The sequence below is a fragment of the Leptonychotes weddellii genome, chromosome 11 (genome assembly GCF_054177405.1).
Source record: "Leptonychotes weddellii isolate Sample4059 chromosome 11, ASM5417740v2, whole genome shotgun sequence".
Classification (NCBI taxonomy): domain Eukaryota; kingdom Metazoa; phylum Chordata; class Mammalia; order Carnivora; family Phocidae; genus Leptonychotes; species Leptonychotes weddellii.
The window spans coordinates 89,677,783-89,702,603 of record NC_138379.1 but is presented as its reverse complement, the minus strand read 5'-3'; the positions used below and the strand labels follow the sequence as shown (position 1 = coordinate 89,702,603).

The 24,821-nt window shown below is 43.7% G+C and overlaps 1 protein-coding gene and 1 pseudogene across 2 annotated transcripts in view; one reads left to right on the top strand and one right to left on the bottom strand.

The window, feature by feature from the left end:
* The window catches only part of LOC115944631 (uncharacterized), a 258,456-nt gene that overhangs the window by 22,235 nt on the left and 211,400 nt on the right, over positions 1-24,821 (top strand). The window lies entirely within an intron of this gene.
* LOC102750476 (calcyclin-binding protein pseudogene) lies at positions 10,841-11,501 on the bottom strand (annotated as a pseudogene).

Here is a 24,821-nt window from a genome sequence, read left to right as displayed (position 1 = left end):
GTTTTCACCTGCTGGCATGCAAAATAGAAAGCAGTAAGAAAATAGGCTTGAAAACCAGGCATGTTAGGGAACAATAGGATCTACCGAATTAGTCTAGGTCCTGTCTCACAAATCAAGGTCTGAGCTTAGAGGATTCCTATCACAGAGTTCTGATATATATATAGAGAGAAAGCACCCTTATTCAGACCATGGGGTTCTTTTAAGGTGTAGAAAAAACAATCTGGGTCTCAAAAAGTATGGTCCCTAGATGAACAGTATCAGCATCACTTGGGAATTTGTTAGAAATGCAAATTCCCTGGTCCCACCTCAGACTTACTGAACAGAAACTCTAGGGATAGGGCTTGGGAATCTATTTTCTAACGAGCCCTGTAGGTGATTCTGATGCATACTTAAATGTGAGGAATACTGAATGTAGAGAAAACTTCACCCCTTGCAAAGTCAGGGCGTTTGGGAGGGTGGAGGAAAGAGATGTGAGCGATGGATATCCCTATTTTTCTCTGCTCCGAGCTTCAGCCCAGAAAGGGAGGAGTTTTAAAGAAGTGAGAGAACACAGGGAAGAAAGTTCTCTCACCCGTTATCCTTATTTGGGCATCTGTAGTGGCCTCTTTTTAGGTTGGCCTACCTCAACTGAGGGTGTCACCAAATCTAGAGAGCATTTGTATTGCTGTATTGTACAAGACAGTTAGGCTGAGAGGCTTTGCATTTTTGTTTTCGCGAGCCTTCCGCAAGTCCCCTGTGGCATAGATGGGTCCTGGACTTAGCTGGGAATCCAATAACGGTGTTTGTCCATAGGAGTGACTCATAGGGGAAGTGGTTTTGAGCAAGGAATGCAAGTGGGTTTCCCAGGCTGAGGCGATTGGAGGCACAGTCCTATCTGAGAAGTTTCTTGAGAATCGGAAACCTTAACCAGGTCGGTACAGGGCTCCTGTCAGGCTGTAAGAAAATGACACCAGCCCCCAGATGGACAAGGGAACATCGCTCCAGAGTCCAAGACCAGGTCACCCCTCTTTTTCCCTGTTACTTGAGTTAATGCATCCCCTTTGTACTCTAGTTAGTTTCTGTCACTTGCAATGGAAGTTTCCTGGAAAATACGCATTTCAGACTCACTAGTGCAAAGTGAAACTCATCTTGACCCAGTCTGATCCGGTTCTGTATTCTGTTTCCATTAATGGCTCCACCACGGATCCCATTACCTAGGCCGGATCCCTGGGTTTCAGCCTTGACTCTTCCATCTCACGTCCCTTTTCCTCCTTTTCTTATGAATCTGGTCACTTTTCTTTGCCCTGGGTCAGGCCTCTATAATCTCTCCCCTGGATTGTTGCCCCCGCCATCATTCCTGCCTCTTCCCTTCCATCCTCCATCCACAATCCAATGAGACTGAGTGTTGTTAGGCAGAATTTCATCATGTGATTCACTGACCTATCCAGGCACTTTGCCTTTATTATGCACTGTGAATCTCTAGGAGGCTTGATTAGACACATTTTCCTAATAGAATTGACCATGAAGCTTTTATTCATGAAATATTTCATGGGGATAATGTTCTGCTGAACACAGTTTGGAAAACAATATTCTAGAAGAATTTAAGGGCAAGAGTTACCAGTTCTTGCCTCCACTATTAAAAGACTCTGATTCTTATAGGATGTGTCATTTTAATAATAATATATCTGACATTTATTGAATTCTTATTATAGGACAGGCAATGCTAAGTATTTTAAATGCATTATCTTATGTAACCTGCAAAACAGCCTTTGAGGTTGCTATTATTATCTGCATTTTATAGATGAGGAAGAGAAGCTGAGGTTAATTTGCTCAAATTCACACGGGCAATAAATGGGGGAATTGGGATTTGGAGCTAAGGATTTTTAAATTCTGAAGCCTGTATGTTTAACCACCAGCAGTATTTTTCAAATCCTGTTTTCTATAGCTCTGGAGTTCTAGTTATGCCTCAGAAGCAGCTGCAAAGGAAGGAACAGGGGGAGCAGGTGATGGGGGGAGACCAGCTCTGTGAAATGGTGGGTCCCCGAGGGCTACTTCAACCAGAGCATCTATGCCTTCCTCTCTTTTATAAATGGGGTCTCTGCAGAAAGCTATCATGCAAATGTTCGGAGCATGTTGGCAACTACTGGATAGGGAAATTTTCTTCCTTTCCTCCTCATTTCTTGTGAGTCGTGAGGCTGCATTTCTGTGAAGACACTGGAGGAGCGTTTGACTGGCACCTAGAGCTAGCTCAGTTAGCTTGCATCACTGGGAGTTCTTGCGTCTGAAATCAAAGACTGCACTAGTTTCCTTAGCGGTCTCCGAATTGCAGGAAATGGGGGGGGGGTATAAGAACACTCCCTCTAAGCCTGCCTGTGCCTCCTCCCCGATATTAGATTTAGGGAATTGCAGGGTATTCAGTGGAGAACTGGCGTAGGATATGGAGGGATATTCAAGAGGCCCACGGGTCCGAGGAACTTAAAAAGATAAAGTGAAACAAAGGGGATACAAACTGAGTAGCAGAGTTTTCAAAGGGCAGATTCCTTAAGCATCTCAATAAAATTAGGTGGGAATTTGATGCAGCACGAAATCCCTTTTGTCTCAAATACCTATCCTCGAGCTGCAGCCTGGCTGGCATCGATCTCTGCCATCTGGCTTGGTGGCTCCTTTCCTATTCTTGTTATTTTCGCTTAGACACCGTCTTGTTTCCTGCCAGTCGGGCGCAGTCTGCCTAAACGTGTAGTTAGGCTCTGGCTTCAGGCCCTCACCCCGATGCAAACCTCCTATACTTCTGGGGATTTCTACTTCGTTTCTGGTTCCTGTCTGCGGGCTGGCCCCAAGCCAGACTCATGTCCCTAATCCTGGTGGTTAACACTTGGGCTTCTGTGAAGACTCAGAGGTTCCTAGCTTAGGTCATCCTGGGAATTACATAAATTCCAGGGGCTCCGTTGTCTAGTAATATGCCTTTTAACTGTGGCCTTTGGGCAGCCATTCTGATTGGTTATTGTTTTAGCTTTTTGTTAAATTAATGCCCTTAATGAATTAGATGTGTTTGATTGGAGGAATGTGGTACCCAAGTCCCCTTAATGTTGGGGAATTGTATAGTGGATACAAATCTCGGGAAGAAGCCTGTCTTATGAGATCTCCTAGGTCTTTTGATCTATTCATTTCTTTTGCAACTCTTTTGATCTGTACAACTGGTTTGATCTGTGCATTGCAGGTGAAGTAGGAGGGCCACCACCGGTATGCTTCAATTCATAGACAGCACACAAGGCACACTGAAACAGAATTAAGTCTATTCGTAGCTATAAAATATGGATGCAAGTTAGAGACAGAGGAGGATATGGGGAGGTGGCAGGTGGAAGAGGTTGCCAGGTTACCCCCCTCCCCTGTGCTCATGCGTGGAGTTACTGATATTGCTGTGATGTGTTAGCTCTTTGGACATGCAATGGTGATAAAAAGTATTATTGGTCGAAACTGCTGCTGCTGCTTATTGTCCTCTTCATTTAAATACTTTTATAAAGGAAAGTTTCCCAAAAGCCCTGAAGAGATTTCAAGACCAAGCGTGTCTGATGAGTGGTGGTAGCATCTGTAATCTTGGTGCCTTTCTTAGTTAAAATAAAATTGAAGAATGTCAGATACCCAAAAGCATGACACAAAATTAATCAAACTTAGCACCTCTTTTCCTCAGGGATTCCTAAATCCTAAATCTTAGCCTTTTTAAAAGTTACTGCAAAGATCATAAGGGATAAAAATGGTCATATTTAAAACCCATGGAAGAACATTAATTTAAATTATGATAATATGACCTATTAAGGAGATGTACTCTGCTTTCCCACCAGACCAGGCTAAAATAAATCAATTTTTGTGAATCTTTTGGGAAGCAAATGGAAGTTACTTACACTAGTGGTCAGAAATTAAAAACAAGTGAAAGTAGCTACAATTTATTACCTTTCTCTCTAGTGTGTTTACACAGGGAGTCATCATCTCTGCCATTTTCTCAGGCTTTCTACACTTCTTTAAGCTCTATGCTTGGATGGAAAATGATCAAAAGCATCACAAATTCAGAGAAATGCCAAGCAGATTCCTGCCCACATCAGGAGAAACAGACAACTTGACACAAGTGTTCATGCTGTAGGGAAAGTATACATAAAATTAGTGGCATCTTTGCCATTAGAGTGTTACTAATTAGAACTAGACAAATACTTCACATGAGAACTCAGATCTGACCAACACCCAAGCCGTCTTCTTACCTACAACACATTTACAAAGGAACATGGCCCCCTCGGAACCCCTCCCATCTTGCCCTGAAGTTCAACAGGCAGACAAAGTCATGATGGTTTAAGTGAGGAACCTATGATCGGGGTTGGAGTAGCTTTATCCAGCATGCCAAACAAAATTTCAAGATATTAAAGATTTGGATAGAGTTTGAAGAAAAAAAAAAAAATCTTTAAGATGGGAGTTAGAATACATGAATACTAAAGAAAGAATAGATAAGGTGCTAGGATCACAGAGATGATGTCTTTAGAAATAATCTCTGGCACCATATGGATGTAATTAGAATATTGAGTCTTGGCAAATCGGGGTATAAATGCAAAAATGTTTCTAATCATTGTGGTCAGCTGAATTCTCTTGAACTTTTCATTCATTTGTTCTACAAATATTTATTGGGAACACTGCATGTCAAGTGCTGTTGTAGGTGCTGGGGATACAGTGATAAATAAAATGTTTGCCCTCATGGATCTTGAGCTCTTTTAGATCATAGTTCCCTTTATTGTAGTCTGATTTCAAGTTTTTTCAGATACTTGTTTTATTTTAAAGCCACTGTGATCTATTAAAGATCTTTTTTTTTTTTTAAAGATTTTATTTATTTTAGAGAGAGAGAGAGACAGCGAGAGAGGGAACACAAGCAGGGGCAGAGGGAGAGGGAGAAGCAGGCTTCCCGCTGAGCAGGGAGCCCAATGCGGGGCTCGATCCTTGGATCATGACCTGAGCCGAAGGCAGTCGCTTAACGGCTGAGCCACCCAGGCGCCCCTATTAAAGATCTCTTTGTTTTGGGTTATTCTGTATGCTGTACTTAATGCTGGGCACAACGTGCAAAGTGCAAGTCAGTCAATTCTAGTTCAAATGGAGATCTAGAGATACATTTTTGGCTTTGGAAAGTAGGCAACAAGACAAAGAGACGGGACTAAAAGATCAGATAAAAAGCACAAGATAACAGGAGAGTAGTGATTTGGGTGAGTGCTAGGAACTGGAAGCTGGAACCAAGTGAGAAGTCTAGAGTTGGATTGGGAGGATGCTTGATACGGACGGCCCATTAAGAAGTCCCTGAGCCAACCTAGAGGGTGTTATGCTAAGTGAAATAAGTCAGACTGAGAAAGAAAAATACAATATGATTTCACTCCTATGTGGAATCTAAAAAACAAAACAAATGAATAAATAAAAAACAGAATCAGATCCAAAAGTACAGAGAACAAACTGATGGTTGCCAGAGGAGAGTGGGGAATTGGGCAAAAAGGGAGAAGAGGTGTGGAGGATGCAGGCTTCCAGTTATGGAATGAACCAGTTACGGGAGTAAAAGGTACAACATATGGGATATAGGCAAGATATTGTAATAGCACCGTATGGTGACAGGTGGTAGCTACACTTCTGGTGAGCATAACATAACGTATAGAGCATTGAACTACTATGTTGGACACCCGAAAGTAATGTACCATTGTATGTCACCTCTACTCACAAAATTAAAGAAAGTCACTGAGCCAAAACAGTGTAGGGGAGCTGGAAGATAGGCGTAAATAATGAGTAAAACTCAAGTGTGTGTGTCAGCAGCAACTACAACTAGGTGACAGGGCAAGATCGACATGAGTAGACACCAAAAGAGAAGAACAGAACCCCAATGAGAGGCCAGAGTAGCTGGATTGAGTGGACTATATCTGGGGGTGGGGACCAGGTAGTCTGAGCAAGTGAGGCTTCTAGGGGCCGGTAACAAATACAGGAGGAGGTTGCAGATGGGCTGGCATGAACACGTTAAGTTGGAACTGGCAAGTGTTTATGGAAGCAGGGTGAGTATCAAAACTGAGAAATTTGAAGCAAAGACAGAAAACTGTGAGATGGCAAGGAAGGTGGGAATCAGGGAATCTGGCATCTGGGTCCAGACCTGGTCAGGAAGCTCAGGAGCCTCTTAACAGGAGGGTTAGGCTAGTTTGGGGAAGGCTGGACGAGTGGCATTCCTGGGGTTGGAAAATCTTGGTTGAATTGGGAAATTGGCAAGTAAGAACAGTTTTCTTGAGGGGGCATCTCAGAGCGTTTGGGGTCCCTTTGTTGAGGGACAGTCCTCCTTGAAAAACATCCAGAAAGAAAGCTAACATTCGTGAGCACTGCTGTGTATCAGGTTGTATTAAAGGCATTGCACATATAAATAATAATGATGGACATTTTTAATACAGAGCTTACTGCTTCTCCTCTGTTCCTGTTCCCTACACAGCAGGGAAAAGGGTTGCAACTTATGGAATGATGGTATGAGGAGATCGGTGGATTCTTTGTATAGCAAAATAATACTTTGATGAAGATTTTACATATATATTATAAGTATAGTTTGTATATATATATGAACTATTGAAAGCCTTTGGAAACTGTCCTTAGAACATATAACAAATGGAGAAACGTGTGTGTGTATGTGTGTGTGTGTAGTTCATATGTATATATATGAACTATTGAAAGCCTCTGGAAACTGTCCTTAGAACATACAACAAATGGAGAAACATTTATTTGAAAAAATCTACCAAATCTCAGAACAATGAGTCTGTGGCATTTGGACCAGAACCTATGTCCATCTTCTCTTCCCCCAACTCCATGTGACCGAAGCTCTAACAGAGGCACACTACTTGGAGCAGGTGTAGCCAAGAAGGGGGCTTTCTCTACCCCCAACTTCTAGGGCTAATGTTTTGTTTCAGAAGGGGTGGGCCGATGTCTCTTACTTGCCCCCCACCCTCCCAGCCTATGTCACAAAAGCCCTATTCCAGGCAGGTGCACCCGATAGGATTGGTACTTCCTTCCCTCATCCAGCTCCCATTTGCATGGCAAGGGCTGTTGCTGTCCCGAGCTCCAGTGGGATGGTATAGAAATTCTTCCCAGGAAAAGAGGCAGGCTGCAAGGACAGAGAACCCCACAACTCCGCCTCAGAGAACTGAATTTATTTGGAACAGAAAATAGAGAAGTTCATGCCTAGGGTTTTCTTGAAAACAGTAGGTATCTTGGTGGTGTGCAGTGAAGAGGGCTAGTGATGCCATGATACTAGTAGTAGAGAAAGAGCTCACCGAGAAGAGTCTGCGTGGGTCACTCTCATGTCTGGGGATCTAGAAGGCTCTGCGTATGTACCTGTACCCACTCAGGAGCAATAAAAGCAGAATGTGGGGGAGGATGTGAAAGTGTGAATTAAGCCACTTTTGGTTTGCAACTCTCTTGGGAGCTTCCTTGGTGTAATCTAAAACCCAGCTCCCAAACATGCAGGGCAGGGAGAAACCAAAGGAAGAGGCAGGATCCTCCTTCTCCAGGTTGGTAGGTGGCTATTTTAATAAGCAAAGGGAACTTATATACAAGGCTTGTCTCAGGCAGCAGCAATAGGAATGGATCCCAACACCTGCCCTCCAAAATTTACAAGTTTATGAGGAGGCCCTACTGGGCTCAGTCACATATAGTGTGTAGGCGTTCCCAACACCACATCATCATCTCAAGGCTGTGTCTTTGGAGAAGCCTCTGGGATGGGAAAGGCAAGTGAAAACCATATCCCAAGGACGGGAGAGGGGGTGAGGAGCCTCCAGGTGCCTGGGTCCAGCTCACAGGTCAGTCAACAGTCATGTCTTTTTAATGATGTTCCCCAACTCCCACACACAAATCCATCAGCAAAATATGAAAGTCTTACTGCCTCGGAGGGAAGTAAGTACAACCTCTGGCCAAACACTGGCTGAACAATAAGCTACTCTGATCCAGGGGTGATTCCTAAGAAGCCAAGCTTCAACATAAAATCACACTCTTCCCTAGCGGTCTGGAAGACTGTGCATACTCAGGGCTGTGCCCTCTCCGGAGTGAATGGTGAGGAAAACTGAGCTAGTGGCCCTGGAACAAAGTGGCAAACTCCCTGAACTACAAAAGCAGTCTCTAAGCCACACATAGATCTAATGGTAAGTGTGTATATTTAAGTTGCTAAGGGGGTTTATGCACAATCTTTGATCAAAAAGTGGTTCACACAGCCCCCCAAAGGGTAATCCCTAGGAACAGGAGGAAAAACAAGCAAAGACAGAAATCTAGACTGAGATATCAGAGGCTGCACAAAACAAAAATCACATGAAACAAATTTAGTTCCAAAATGCTTCCCAAAGGGAGGGAGGGATCAGTGTTGAGTTTGTACATCATATTATCTAAACTGTATAGTTTTCAATAAAAAATGAGGCCTACAAAGAAACCGGAAATTGTGATACAAACACAGGAAAAAAAAGTAGACAATAGAAAATGCCTTTGAAGGGGCCCAGATGATGGACTCAGCCAACTGAGTCCTAAAGGAAACCATGTTTAACGATTTAGAGGCAGGATGGTAATGGTGACACATTAACTAGTGTAAAAAGACGGAAATTACAAAAAGAACTGGATGTAAATTCTGGAGTTTAGAAGTACAATAACTGAAAAGCAATATTCACTAGAGGAACTCAGCAGTAGATCTGACTGTGCAGAAGAAAAATCAGAGAATTTGAAAGCAGATCAATACAGGTTACACCACCCAAAGAACAGAAGTAAGTAGAATAAAGAAAAATGAACAGAGTCTCAGAGAAATGTGAAACACCATTTAATGCATCAACATACATGTAATGGTAATGCCAGGAGAGATTAAAGGTGCAGAAAAAATGTTCAAAGAAATCATGGCTGAAAACTTTACAGATACAGTGGAAAAAAAAAAAAACGCTGATACACACATATAAGCAGTTGAACAGACTCTTAGCAGGATAAACAAGAGATTCATACTCAGAAACATCATAGCAAAACATTTAAAGCCAAAGATACAGAGAAGCTCTTGAAAGCAGCAAGAGAAACGGGACTCCCCGCAGTAAGATTAACAGCTGACTTCACATCAGGAATAATGGAGGCTAGCGGCAGTGTGACAGAATATTCACAGAAAGAAAGAGAATCTCTCGGCCAAGAATCCCATATGACGGTCTCAGATAAATAAAAACTGAGAGAACGGATTGTTGGCAGAGCTGCCTTATAAGGAATACTAAAGGACGTTCTTTAAGTTGAAAGGAAGTGACATCAGACGGTAATTTGAATTGACATCAAAAAAACAAAGAGCTGATAAAAATCGAGGTAATGATAAAAGACAGTATTGTTACATTTTTATTTTTTCTTCTAATTTAAAACAATATCTGTGAAATTGTATTTTTGGACCTATAATACATAGAAATATATTTGTTAATAACATCGCAAAGATGAGAGTGGGGATGAAGCTATGTTGGCTTGAGGAAGTGACACCAGGAGGTCCTCCCATCCACAGGGAGAAATGAAGATAACCCCATCTGATAAATAAGAAAATGAATGTATTTTAAGAAACTCCTACAAAGATATTTGTGCTCTTATTTCTTCTCTTTGCTTACATAAAAGACAGTATTATAAAAAGTAGTAATTTCAACAACGTATTGTTGGGTTTGCAATTAGGCATTCATATGGGTAACACTAAGGTGCAAAAAGAGAATGTAGCAATACAGAATAGATTTCACTGTCTTACTGGAATTAAGTTAGTGTTAATCTGAAGGAGATTTTAATAAGTTAAGATGCGTATTGTAAGCTCTAGAGCAACCATGGAGAAGATCGCTAAAAAAATACATAGTTTAAAATCCTTAAGGGAGTTTAAATAGTACACTAGCAGCTATCCACTTAAGTCAAAGGAGGTAGTAAAGGAAGAATATAGGAACAACATGGTTATGAGATATACAGAAAACAAAAAGCAGAATGGTAATTAACAATCCAGCCATACGAATAACAATATTGGATATGATTGTATTAAACCCTCCAATCAAAAGAAAGGAGTGGCCAGACTGGATAGAAAAAAAAAGTGTTCCCACTATGTGTTGTCCACAGGAGAAACACTTTGGATTCAAAGGCACAAATAGTTTGAAAGTAAAAGAATAGAAAAATATGCCATGTAAACAGCAGGCATAAGAGATCTAGACTGATAAAGTATCAGATAAATGGACTGTAAGATCTAATATCAGATAAAATAGACTGTAAGATTGAACACAGATCAGGTCTTGCCTCTCCTCTGGTTCGAAAACTCTAGTGGCCTCCCATCTCTGAGAATAAAATTCAAATGTTTAAACCAGCAACTATCTCATCACCCCCACCCCCCCATCTCATGCCATCCTTCCCTAAAAATGGCTTTATTTTATCCGCATTTTGATCTTAGTGTGGCTAGGTATAGAATTCTTGGTTAGAAATAATTTTTCCTCAGAATTTTGAAAGCATCCTCCATTTTCTCTTTGGAAGCTTTTTTTTTTTTTTTGGCATTTTATGCAAAAATTCAGGTTTTATTTTTACTTATTCTTACATGGTGGGAGCAGATGTCAGGAACTTACAGGTAAACCAGAACTTTTGTTTTCTACCTCTTAGCTGAACAAAAATAAACACAATGTGGCATTATCATTAGGCAAGACTTGTTTTTTTTACATTTCACATGAGAATACAGAATTATCCTTTTTTGGACAAAATGCCCAGATTACTAAGGAAACTATCTTTGGGGGAAATGTTTAATAAACATATTTTAATAAATCCTCCAGTAGGAAATGGGAGTTCATTGCCTTTCCTTAGAAGAAGGCTGTGTGAGTAGTTATCTGTCAGATTTATCTGTGCAGCTCACCAACATTTCCTCATTTTTGGAAACCTCAGTATTTCCCCATCACGGTTCCCAAAATGACTTTAAAGTCTCAAAATTCTGTGTCTCCTTTGGCTTGCTTCTCTCTGGATTCCACACAGGCTTTATTAATGGTTCACTTCATATCATCGTTTCCGTATTCATAAATTTTCTGTAGCATATTCATCAATCCCTCCCTGGGATCTTTTTCAGTGTCTTAGGAGGAATTTTCTGTCTCTTTGCACTCTTTTTCAACCTGAGTCAGGTAGTCCCACCACGTGTTTTCTGCTTTCTTTCTATATAGGGTAAGAACAGTATCTGTCTTAATTTTTTTCTGACCTTCCTTCCGTGGAGATGGGTTTCAAGATTGTTCACAACCATGGAGTAACTCTTCCCATTTAGATTCTTTGCCAAAAGATCAAATAACCTCGCTGTGAAATGCACCTGCATATTCTCAGTGGGGACTTGATGAACTCCTGTTAAGGTGATGTAGATTTTCATAAACTTACCTGACTGCTCCCATCTGTAATTATGGATTTTCACTGTATATCCCATTATAATGGGAGCAACAACAGCAGCTGGATTTTTCACTGTCAAGAAGTTCTGTTTTTCTCTGTGATTTCTGCTGCATCTTGTTCTTGATTTTTTTTAATTAAAATTTTATTTGACAGAGACACAGTGAGAGAGGGAACACAAGCAGGGGGAGCGGGAGAGGGAGAAGCAGGCTTCCCACGGAGCAGGGAGCCCAATGCAGGGCTCGATCCCAGGACCCTGGGATCATGACCTGAGCCGAAGGCAGATGCTTAATGACTGAGCCACCCAGGCACCCCTCATTCTTGATTTCTGTCTGGATCTTGGATTTCTCTGCATCACATACTCTTTTTTTTCTAGTGGCTTTTTCCAGCAGCACCTTCACCTCCTCTAGATCTTTCTGTAGCTCTTCCAAAACTGGAACCCTGGTTGGGCTGGGTCAGGCAAGGCCCGAGCTGCAGACCTGCAGCTGCACAGGGGGAGAGAACAGGAAACACTGCTCCGAATGCACTCCTCCGGACACGGGCCCCACCTGCAGGAGTCACAGTGCCCACAGCTGGGGCACACACCCCACCCGGTGCGGGACCCAGCCCGCCTCTGCCTTTGGGAGCTTTAAGGTATTTAGGATATTTCTCTTCAACCCCAGTGCTCTGAGATGTCATGAAAGTATGCCTGAGTATGGATCACTTTTCTTTCATTGTGCTGGACACTCAGTGGTCCTTTTAATTTGTAAATTCATGTGTGTGTTTGTGATTTCTCTTCCTCCTTCTATTTGCTGTGTTCTCTTTCTAGGAGAACACTTTACCAACTGTTTCCTAGTGTGGGCCATTTCTGCCCATGTGTTGAGTTTTATTAGTTTTATTAGTTCTGGCCTCAGGATATATTCCTGTCCTCTGCCAACATCTGCGAGGAGCTTACTGCAACCCCAGGTGCCCCAAACCTTGATCATCTTTTGGCACACAACTGTGCTGAATAAGTATTTATCTATTGCCACAATGAAACTAGTTAGTAGGAGCCACTGCAAGATGGACTGAAATGTGACGAACTATAGGGTCGTCTCTGCTTTAGGTCTGCTGGATGGCCCTGCATCCCCTCCTCCTCTCTCCGTTTCTTTTGTTGGCCTCTGTGGGTTCCTGACTCTGGTTCCCATAGATGTCATAGCACTTTCAGTTGTGTCTTGATACCCCCTTCAGTGACCCATTCTCCAAAACCATCTGCCGCACAGTCCCCGATTTCTCTGTCTGGCTCCAGAGTCATGCATTTAACCATTGAGTTCTTCCGGCTCTAAAAATTCCCCAAATTAAGAACCACCTGAAGATAGTTTCCATTTATTGAGCTCAGGTAGATCTCACAATCTCTGTTTTTCATACGAGGCAACTGAAGCTTGCTTGGGTGAAAGAGTGAGGCTTCCAATCCAGGTCAGCCTCTTGGGTTTCATGATTTTCAACCTTCCACGCTGCCTCTCCGTCCTCACCGTGTAATTGTAAGGATCAGATGAAGCAAGCAAAGTTAGAATCTGCACAGACGTTGGTGACATGGATGGGCGTGCAAATTCTCTCTAGAGTTTTCTCATCTGAAAAGGTGATTTCTGGAGCTAGAGTGATTAACACAAAAGAATGAATCCCTGATGATAAGAATTAAGATGAGCTAGCGGATGAGGGGAAGGTGAGAGAGGTGGGCTGGGTATCTGGGGAAGGGAGGCCTTTTGGCAGTGCCCTTAAAGGACCTCATCCAGGCGCTGCTTGGACAAGACGAGTTAGGTGACAATAGCAGAGCTTTCGTTGGCATTGCTGCTTCTACAGATGACAAAGCCAAGGACAGTGTGTTCCAGCTTCAGGGAGAAGCAAGCTGTGCAATAGGAGGTAAATCTCTGCCTTGCAAAAGGTTGAGTAACATGCTTCTTTAAAAAGTTCACCAGTTGGCTAAATTTAGGGTGGTGAACACTATCAGGCCAAGAATATACTTTGACCTTGGGCCCATGGCATTTTCATTTGATGGAATTGGATGCATTTTCATTTTCTCGAAGCTTTTCTCTTGACTCTTAGTACCTTTGTCTTTGGAGGCAGGAGACTGTGCTGATAGTTGGGTGGAGCCCTGTAGCTGTGACTAATGTCCCTGTTGATAATGACAGTTAATAATCACCCTGTTTTTTGGGGGGATACTTTTTTTTTTTGTGAGTGGTTGGGCGTGCACTGTGATGTTTTTGTATAATTTTGTTTCATCAATCATCAACCTAGAGGGGCATTTCTTGACACTTCTCTGCTTTTCTTTCTCTTCTGGGTTCCTTTCTCTGATTGTTTTCTCCAAAGCTGTTTTCAAAGACAAGAAGATCTTTGGCAGCATGAGCCCTTTGCCAGCCACAGGTAATCGGTCTGAATGCCTGCTCACCAGCTTATCGATTCGGCGCCACCACTCCCTGTCAGCTGCCGCAACTTCAGGGGTGTCTAGCTTCCCAGCCAGCGTGTTGCTAATCAGGATGGGAAAATAAACATCCAGACCTATCGAAGTTGAGAAGCCATGAGGCAGAGTGAATAAAGTACTGATTCCAGCGTCAGCAGGTCCAGCTTCCAGGAGCAACTTTGCTATTTACTGGATGCATTCTTTGCTTCTCTGAGTATTGCTTCCTTATCTGTAAGATGACGATACCACTTTCCTTGTTAGCTTTTATTTGGGTTAAAAGAGATGTGTGTCGGTGCTCCGTGAGTGGTTGTTCCTGTCCCTCTCTTCTTAGAAGGAGCAGATGGCCTGGCCTTGTAGTGAGGCCCTCTGCCACTGTACATTCAGCAGCACCGATCCCAGGCTCAGGGACATAAGCGAATCCATTGTGACCTCTAGGGAGAACACCTAGTTTTCACACTTAGGGACTTCTTTCTTTTTTTTTTTTAAAGATTTTATTTTTTATTTATTTGAGAGAGAGAGGGGTAGGGTCAGAGGGAGGAGCAGACTCCCTGCTGAGCAGGGAGCCCGATGTGGGACTCAATCCCAGGACTCCAGCATCATGACCTGAGCCAAAGGCAGTCGCTTAATCAACTGAGCCACCCAGGCGCCTGGGACTTCTTTCTTTTTACCAGGTTTATTGGTTTGTTCCTCAGTAGACCTGAGTAGTTTTTTTAAATACAATTATTAATCTGACTCAGATTTGTTCATTCATGCAACAGATGATTTATTAAGCACTTCTATAAGCTAGCACTATGTTAAGTGCTAGAGACGTAGTCTCTGTCCCCAAGGAACCCAGAGTTCAGTGGAGAGATGGACTAGTCAACCTATAACCACAGAGGAGCCAGCTAATGCTAACAAGGTAGGTGAGGATGCACAGAGGAAGGGCATCTAAGCCAACCTTGGGGAGTTATTAAGGGCTTCCTGGAGAAGGGGACATTTATACTGAGATCTAGCGATTTGTAAGAATTGGCCAGGCAGGAATATGGCAAGGGTAGAGTGGGTCTGAAGGATGGTGAAGGTGGAGACAGTCCTATCTATGCAGCATGGAATGGCCTGGGCCAGCCTTGGTTCTGTCTCCCTAGAAGCTCCTGAGAGACTACGAGGCCCAGATGTATTTCAGAGGGTTGTCAAGGATGACTGATGAGAATTGTTCTTTTGTGGAGCATTTTAAAAGAGAACTTTATTACTTTTCGGATGGTATTCTGAAATAGTCCCAGTGTGATATTTTTGTTGGTTAGTGGGTGGTGTTTGTGTGCATTTATGTGTGGAGAGGTACAAGGTGCAGGGGAGAGTCACTTCTCTCAAGTTTTATGGTATGATGTTAAATGTGTTTTCTTTGTAGGGGTTCATGCTTTAGGCCCAGGCAGTTTGAAGAACAGGCTGTGACACCTTCACCCCAGTTGGCCCCCGCTACCCATCCCCACCTGAGTTGCTCATGAAACTCATTGACTCTGAGTGAGATGCTCCTGCATTAGACAGGGTTTAGACTGGCTGATGGAGAGGAAGAGCACATAATACTAGCAACAGGGGCCATGGATCCCTGCCCAGACATGAGGGGCACAGAAGTGTGTGTATGTGTGTGTGTGTGTGTGTGTGTGTGGAAAGCATGTGGGAGGCCAGGATACCTCCGAAGCTAAATGCCACTTTTCGCCTTCCTTTTCCACTGTTTCTACCTTGCTCATCTGTTGCAGGTGGGGAACCTGACCTGGATTAGCCAGCTAGGGTCACAGGGGCTCAATAGTTTCAAGTCTGTCCTGGTTGGGTAGGAGGCTCTTCCATTGGAAACTTGCGTCTGTGATTTCACGGGATGAGGATCATCCCTTTTATCTTGTTCCCTGTCCTGCCTTCCCACCCCCGACCCCAGCTGCCTTTGAGTATAATACAAGGGAGTTCTCTTTGGTCCAGACGATCTAGTTCATTTTGCATGTGATGAAGCCGATGCATCATGAAGTGCAGTGATTTGTCCAAAGTCACAGAGTGAGCCGGTGTGAGGACTGGGTCACTAATTATAGCCCAATACTTTCCCCACTAAATATCGACAGCTTGATCTGACTTTCCTACATACTGTCCCCAACACTGGTTTAGAAGTGTGAGAGAGAATGAACATGTGCTAAACATTGTGCTAAGGGACTTCTACATATTCATCTCATTGATTCACCATTCCAGGCCTTCCAGTAGGGTGTGGGCATGGGCAGCAAAGGAAGGAACAGGGAAGCATGTTACCCACGGATGGAACCGGTATTTGGAACAAGGTCCAAAGCCTATGTTCTGTCTTCCAGGCAACTTGACCTCAACCTGCCATACTTGAGCCTAAGAACTGAAGGGCTTTGGATTAGGGTCAGGAGTCACTGCCTTTTGTCATTGACACTATGCAGAAGTTCAAACCTGGGTCTAACTCTACATTTTCACAGTTTCCCTCTACACTGAAGCCTTTGGGGCTTAGTCCCTCCAGAGACAACATTACCACAATCCTGATTGACTTCAGTGTCTTCCCTAGCTCGCTTTTGGGAGCATTTTTTTTTTTCTGCCTTCTTGATTCTACCCAGATTTATTCTTGGCTTTTGGACCAGTTAAAGGATATTTGCTGACTATGGGAGGAATATGTTTAAAATGCGAACTTACTAATGTCAGAGATGGATCTGAAATTCTTTCAAGTAGCCTTTCATAATGCTTTGCTGGCTTCTTGATCTCTACTTGCCTTTGACTCTTGGAGAATTGGAATGTAGAATTTCAAGGGGCTAGGATGGAGTTCTAGCAATATTTGTTGTCTTCGATTTGAGTTATTTATGTCATATCTGGGGTGTCTCTGTGCATTTTGAGTTCAATGTGCTTGTCTATGATGTGCCAGAATGTTCTCATATGGCTCCACAGTGTCTCTGATTTTCCTGAAGCCATCACACATTTCTTAAATTTGCTCCTTCTTCCTATTCAGTCTCACCTGCCTCTCACCTTCATGACAGAATTTTGAGGAAGTCTCAAAGCTCAGCACCTTTCCTTCCTGGCACATAGAGCACAGGACCAGACAACTCCCCAAGGCCAGGCTCCTTCTGGAGGACTGCGTCCTGCAAGTGCAGAGTGTGCTTTCTTCCTGGCTTGTGCGCGGATGTCTCTGACATTCCCCAGCCAACAGCTCTCTGGCTTTTTACTGAATTACTGACCCACTGTGAGCTCTCACATTATCTTTTTCTCCCAGACCCGCTGTGGACTGATTTTTCTTGGGAGAGAAGCTCCTGAGACATACCAAGAGCCAGAAGGGCACTGGGGGAAGAGCACAAGCTTATTTGCCTGCATGATTCCTCTGCAGGGGGCTGGGGGATGAGGTGTGGGAAGATGGCTCTAACTCTTCCCTCTTTTCAGAGCAAGACCTGTTTTTAGGAAGCTTTTGCGACTCTTCTAAACCCTCCAGATAATGGAAGGCTATCAGAGGCTGTGGGTATCTGAGCAAATAAAGGGGCTTTTCCGTGTGGAAGTGTGCTCTAGTACATCAGCTTCGGACCTTTCTTCGTGGAAGTGTCTTTCCCACCCTCCCCCCGCCTTTAGTCTCCTTCCCAACCTATTTTTAGGTAGCAATAAATATGCCTTTATATTAAGTTCCTAGGATGGTATTTAGCCCACACTAGGCATTCAGTAAATATTTGTTGAGATTATAAGCTGTGCTAGCTTTATCTAGTATCCATTCCTGATTTCTGCCTTATTCGATAACTTACCTCTCCCCTGGAACCGGTTGGATTCTCATTGCAATGTGTTCTGTGATGGTTTTCAGCTCTGGGTTCCAGTATGCCTTGTAGTTCTTATTCTCCTATATTATTATTCTCTAGAGTCTGGTGGTCTAAGTAGAATTCATCTGGGTTTGGGGGTTAAATTAAACCTCTGTGTGTTATTGCCTTAAAGATCACAAATGCCCCAAGGGTATGGTCTAGCCTGTCCTTGCAGTAATGCTCAATGCCTCGTAGTGCATGCAAACACTGACCTAGTACAAAATGCCAAGGATGGGGTGAGTAGGTCCCCAGGGTGAGATGACAAAGGGGATTGTCTCTCTGATGGCATCCAGCCTAAATTACTGAGATGGAAATGCTGGTGGGGCTGGCTACATGGTCTCTCTCTTTAATCTTACCTCTTGAAGCTGCTTAGTATATTGCAAGAGTGAGGGGACAATATGGGTGTGGGCTTACTGCTCTGGAATCCATTTATTTCATAGAAAGGATTCCAGAATTAGGTGCTTTTTCTCCACTTCATTTTTTGCTAACAGATTTTCTCTCCCTGTTACAGTGTAAGATTGATTTCTGTCTTCAGAATGTGCTCATGGGGATGAGGACTTTTCAGTAAAAGCATTACAAATCATCCACAAACATCAGGCATCTTTGGGAGAAGGGAGGCTGTGTCTACAATGCTCATTTTTCACAGAGAGCACTACCACCTGACATCTTCCTGAATTTCCAATTTCAGATTGTCCTTGTCTGTTTGAAGCTTGGGTATGTGAATTCTAGATGAGCTTGTGCAGGCTTTTAAAATGTGCATGGTGTGAGGAGAAGGAGCAGTGACAGCTGACTGACACAGAAATGGCTAAGGAAGCCAGGCTGAATCAGAAACCCTGCTTCCGATGAAACCCCCATCTTTGCTGAGGGCCGGCTTGTCACCAATGAGACCATATTTCAAAGTGATTTCACAGGTACTCATTCATTGACTCCTCCCAGCATCTCATGAAAGAGACAGAAGAGGAAGGATTAAGTCCACATGGCAGAAACAGAAGCTGGGAGCATGAATGTTTTTGTGACTTAGCCTTAGCCCAAAGCCGGTTGGCAGCAGAGGTGGGATAAGAACCCAATTCCTTTTCCACTGTACTTGGAGGGACATGTTCCTTAGGAGTCTATATAAAGTGCCTTAGGTTGTATAAAAGCAAGGAACTCATAATGGATAAGAAAATTAGCCAGAAAAGATCTGGATTTTTAGGTAGCAATAAATATGCCTTTATATTAAGTTCCTAGGATGGTATTTGGCCCACACTAGGCATTCAGTAAATATTTGTTGAGATTATAAGCTCTCATCTCCAAGCCCTAAGCTCTGAGAAAATAGAGCTCTGTGTTCAGCACAGGATGTAGAGAGATGAGTGGCCACACCTACAGAGGTACAGCCCAGGGGCTTTGAAAAGGACCTCAGTGGCAGCAAAAAATGTGGTGCGAGATGAGCCCTGGGATGCCTGCATCTCAGCCACACACAGCTTATTCATTTGATCCCATAGGTTTTTTTTTTTTTTTTTTTAAAGATTTTATTTATTTATTTGAGAGAGAGAGAGCACGAGTGGGGTGAGGGACAGAGGGAGAAGCAGACTCCCCATTGAGTCAGGAGCCCAATGCGGGGCTCGATCTCAGGACCCCGAGATCATGACTTGAGCCGAAGGTAGATGTCCAATTGACTGAGCCACCCAGGTGCCCCGATCCCATAGGGTTTGAATGGACTGTTCCAGGGATTTTTTTTCCTTGAATCATTCATTTAGATTCTGGGAGCCTCTGTCAGGAAAAGAAACTGACGTTCTCCATCAGACATCTTCCATCGCTTCCATAGTCGCCTGGGACATGCATGATCTGACTTTTCCCACGTTGCCAGCCTCCCACTGGTCTTTTTTTTTTTTTTTTTTTAAGATTTTATTTATTTATTTAAGAGAAAGAGAGCACGAGTGTGAGTGGGGGGGATGGGCAGAGGGAGACAAGCAGACTCCCCACTGAGCAGAGAGCCCCATGATCCGATGATCATGACCTGAGCCAAAGGCAGACACTTAACTGATTGAGCCACCCAGGTGCCCCTCTCACTGGCTTTTGACCTGTGATTTTCTGACTTGGAAATCCACCACATTGCTCATATATGATTTCTTGCTTTGGATTTTCCTGACGGTCTTATGCCTTAGCAATGGTGTCTTCTCACCGAATATCTGGAGATGCTTTTTGAGACCCTGGGCTCCCTGATGCCTGCCTGCCTGCCTGCCTGCCTGACTTCAGACCCCTACCTCCATCCTAACCTTTGGCTTCTGGGCTCCTCTAGCCTCTGGCCTTTTGACCTGAAATGTGTCTTACTTTCAGTCTTGCTATTTAAAAAAATTCTTTTTGTCTGACCACTCTTACCATTTACATGTAGGGGAGAAGTTATTTTGTAATTTGAGAGTAGAACAAATCAAAATACCAATGGATAGAATTTTGAAAAAAAATCTTTGTCAAACTCTCCAATTTACTGATGAGGAAATGGGCCCAAAGAGGTTTAGTGGATTGTCTCACAGTTCACAGAGAGAGTTGATGGATGGGTCAAGTGTAGAACCCAGGTGTTTTGCTCCCCCACTGCGTAACTATGGTGTCTCCTATTTTTCTTAAATATATGAAAACATCTAAATCATACTGAAAAAGGAAAGGACCAGCAGAAACCTCTTTCCTAATGGAATGGTGCACACCCCTTTCCTGTGTCCCTGGCCCCTCTTCATCAATACTTAAGGTCCTAAGGCAGGAAAGGAATTTAAAATACAAGTGCTCTGATAGCTTAATGCTTCTGGTCTCCCAAGAGTCAAGGCTATGGGCCATTAGCAAAAGCATTACATTTGATTCCCACAAAGAAGCAGGAAGTGATCCCCATGGCAACCATGACCAGGATGGAAATGGCAGCTTGTATTGTATCCTGGAGCTAATTGTTGGCCACAGAAGACCACAGACCACAGATGTAATGAGCTCCATGGGACCCATGGTCTCACGCTGGTGGTACTGGATGCCAGCCAAAGTTTGTGAGTGAATGAGCTTGAACAAACATGATTTGTTAAGCTGTGTAGATAAGAATCAGAGTCGGAGGAATCACATTTGAGATTTGGCCTGTATTTTGTCCTGGAGCATCTGTGCCAGGCTCAGTGCAGGGTATGAAGCACTTTCTCAGTGTCTGAGAAACAGGGCGGTGCCAAGGGACAGACTGGACAGGCCAGATTTGTGTTTGATCCTGTCTCTCCTTTGAATCGTGTCATGCCCCCTTGAGTTCTATCTTAGGGAACAGCCCATACTTTGTAGAAGCCCCACATGGCCCTCTAGTTCTGCAGGTGGAACCGCTTGGCCCAGCTATGACTTGGGGTGGAGTTCACTTAAAGGGGTGATGGTCTCGGACGTGAAGCTGCTGTGAGCCAGTTCACTGCCTCAGCCCTCCACTCGTTGGCTGGGAATGACTGCAAATGCAGGAACCTTAGGCCAAGGGTCAAGTTACTGAAAAGCAGGAGAGAAGGAACAGTGGCTTTAGACAAGTTCAGATATATGTTCACATTGTCTAGGTTGCTTCCTGCCCCAACTACCGTTGTGTTGTTTCTCTGCTCGCATTATCTTGTCCCCCTTCTGCTAAGCTTTCTCCCCGCTCTCTGTCAGGAAAGGCAACAGACACTTTCTGGCAGACATTTCTGTAGCTTCAACGGCCTGGGGCAGACGCAGCCTGATTCTCTTGTTAGAGATGTTGTTGGAAAGGCTCAGCAGGTTCGGACTGGGAAAAAGGGAACTCTAGTGCTGGCTTACAGTAAGAAACCTCTTCCGTTCAGCATTCAGTGCTCAGTACACCTTCGCTGAAGCCTATGATGGGCCAGAACACAAGGGTGAATGATGGGAAGCTTCCTGGAGGAGTTGGTACCTGAGCTCTATCTTAAAGGATGTGTGAGCCAAGGAACGAGCAGAAGGGAATTCCAGCCAGCATGATCAGCAGGAGCAAAAGCACAGAGACAAGAAAGAGTGGGGTGTGCAGAATGCCCCCAACATTTGGATTTTGCTAGTGTATGAAGGGAATTGAAGCACGAGATTGAGACAGGAGTATAGGAGTCATTTTTTATGATGAGCTGGCCGCACTATTGAGTGTATCACTGTTGCTATTTGAGGCACCTTAAAGAAAGCTCTTTTCTGATTATCTGTTAATGGAGCTTCAGACGTTACAAAATAATGCATAATTGTCAAGTCACTTAAATCTGGCCAGAGAAAGTGACCAGGAGAGAGCATGGGAGTAAGGCCGGGCTTCTTCCCCTTTCACTAGAAGATCCGTTCGAGGGATCTGGGATCTGCCTGCAGCCTTTCCTTTGCTCTGGTCTCTCAGTTGTCCCCTGGGGCCGTCTGAGGGTCCCACCTTCCTCCCTTTAGCCGTGCATGCTGGGGAGTGGGTGGGAGAGGCCTGGGGCTGGGAATAAGGCTCTAGACCCGTCCCTAATACTTGACCTGGCTGATCTCCAACTAGTCAGTTCACCTTCTGAACTTCGGTCGGCCCCACTGTGAAATGAAGGGATTAATGCTCTGAAATCCAGGTGGGGAACTTTGCTCTGAATGCCCCTAGCTCTAGAGATGGTGCCAGCATGGTTTTCCTGAGTTGTGTTTTTATCTTATTAAAAAAAAACAAAAAAACAAAAAACACCCTGACACATTAAAACACGAGATAAAAATCCAATTATAAAATGTAATATTATAAATATAAAAAGTATTAAAAGTATAACATACAATATATATGTAGTTACATGTATATGACGTATACACATATACCCACACATTTCAGGGAATTAGAGCAGTTGTACTGTCTTAGCTCACATTTTAAAGTCATCTTTGGGTTTTGGATATTTTGTGGTATCATTTCAGATAAAGTAAGTAAACCTCTGGGGAAAGCCGAATCGAAAACTGCCCCCACCCATCTTCCTTTTTTTTTTTATAGTACAACCTAATTGGAATCTATATTAACCATGTCTTTTGGGTATACAGGGTGGGAAAGAGAGCTTTTCACAAGGAAGTAGGTTAGTAAGAAATGGAACATGGCCTGAAGACATTCCCAGGGCCAAGTGTGCTTTAGCTCTTAGAGGTAATGAAGAAGCCATTAGTATATTAATAATGCAATAGCTCCCATGTATCAGGTATGGTGCTCCTTATGCATTAGCTCTAACCTTTATACAACCTTGCGAGGTATTATTTCCCCCACTTTGCAGGTGAGTGAACTGTGCCCCAGAGTTTCAGCACCATGCCCACAGTCACACGGTGCCTAGGAGTTGGACTGTGAACTCAATCTGTCAGGAAAGCTGGTTTTTCCTTCTTGTTTATGCTGCTCCTCAACTAGAGTAACCTTAATGGGTGTGCCACAGACTGTATCCCACCCCCCCACCCCTGCCTGAGAGTTCTAGGGAGCAACTTGGAAACTGAGGAGTGTAGAAGCTTCATCTTCATCTGGGAGATGGATGTGCAATGGATTCTTAAATAAGATTATATGAAGGACAATGCTTACTGGCAGGGACAGCTAATTCTCTCTTTTGGGTGTAATAAAATATTGTGCTGTTAGCCCAGTAATTGTAATATGTAGCTAATTTACCTTGTTTGGTGGATACTTACTGTTTATATGCTCTGCATCTGTTGCTTCTGGAAATGGCAGCCCCCAAATATATCTCTGTGGTTTCTGCCAGAATGGCTAGATTTTTTCATGACCTCATCCCTTTGACTACCATGGACGAGTACAAGGTTGGACACCTGATCCGAGTGGGGCCAGTCCAAGTAGCCTGCTGTCTTGGCCACTGTTGACTGGCCCAGGTTTGGGAATCTGTCTGGATCTGGGCTGCAAAGCTCCTCCTTCATATGTTTTTTTTTTTTTAAAGATTTTATTTACCCATTTGAGAGAGAGAATGAGAGAGAGCACATGAGAGGGGGGAGGGTCAGAGGCAGAAGCAGACTCCCCGCTGAGCAGGGAGCCCGATGCGGGACTCGATCCCGGGACTCCAGGATCGTGACCCGAGCCGAAGGCAGTCGCTTAACTGACTGAGCCACCCAGGCGCCCCTCCTTCATATGTTTTTAACTGGGATCAGAGAAAGCGAGAAGTCAGTCTCTGAGTGCTAGACCTTTAAGACCTACAACTCTGGGACTGTTGTTGACCACGCTTTCCTCCGCACTGGTCCACCTGCAGAGAGAGAATGAAGCAGAGACTAGAGAATGGGAAGAACCCTGGTGGTGCCTGTGTTCTTGCTCTGAGTTGTTGCTGAGGTCAGAATATTCCTGACTTAGGTTCTCTACACCTCGGCATGCTTCTTTTTGCCTGAACTATTTCCAGTTGAGTTTCTATCACCTGTACGCAGATTAGCCTTCATGTTCTCACTTCATAACTTCATTTTTTGAATACGCCTAATAATTGTTGGTGAATCGGGTTCCACAGGAGGCTGGTTATTAGAGTGTTTAGAGGGCTGTGTGGATGAAGCCAGGGGTTCGCAGTGTATTGAGATGCCCTGTGCCACACTGGCTAATCCACCGTTTCTTAGCTTACTGTTTTGTTAATGGTTGGGCTTGTTTTTCTAATTATTTTCAGCTTTGGGCCCATTTATTTAAAAGTGGGGAGGTGGGATGCTGCAGAACCAGAACTTCAAACCCTCAGCCATAAAATAAAAGTGTGTTGGTAAATCCCTGGACTGGTAACAAATACGTTCTGTGCTTCGTGCTACAGTTTTGCTTCTTGCTCTCCTACCTTCAATTGGTGCCCTAACTGGCTGCATCTGTTTTCTGACCTCTGAGCTTAGCCTCTGACTCTGGCTTTCAACCAGCTCCATCTACACTGTGATTGTGATAGGTTGGTACTACCTGGCACCCTAAGTCCCACTGATTAGATTCTCAGTGTCCTCCTTTTCTGGGTCCTGGGTCAAGGTCCTAGAGCCTTGTTGGAGGTGGGACTCAGCTGCTACCTTTGGTAATAAGAGAAAGCATTTAAAAGTATGTGGCTAGATCAGTTAAAATTCATGATCACTAGTTTTATTTATTTATTTATTTATTTTTTTAATTCTTATGTTAATCCCCATATATTACATCATTAGTTTTAGATGAAGTGTTCCATGATTCATTGTTTATGCATAACACCCAGTGCTCCATGCAGAATGTGCCCTCCTCAATACCCACCACCAGGCTAACCCATCCTCCCACCCCCCTCCCCTCTAGAACCCTGTTTGTTTTTCAGAGTCCATCGTCTCTCATGGTTCGT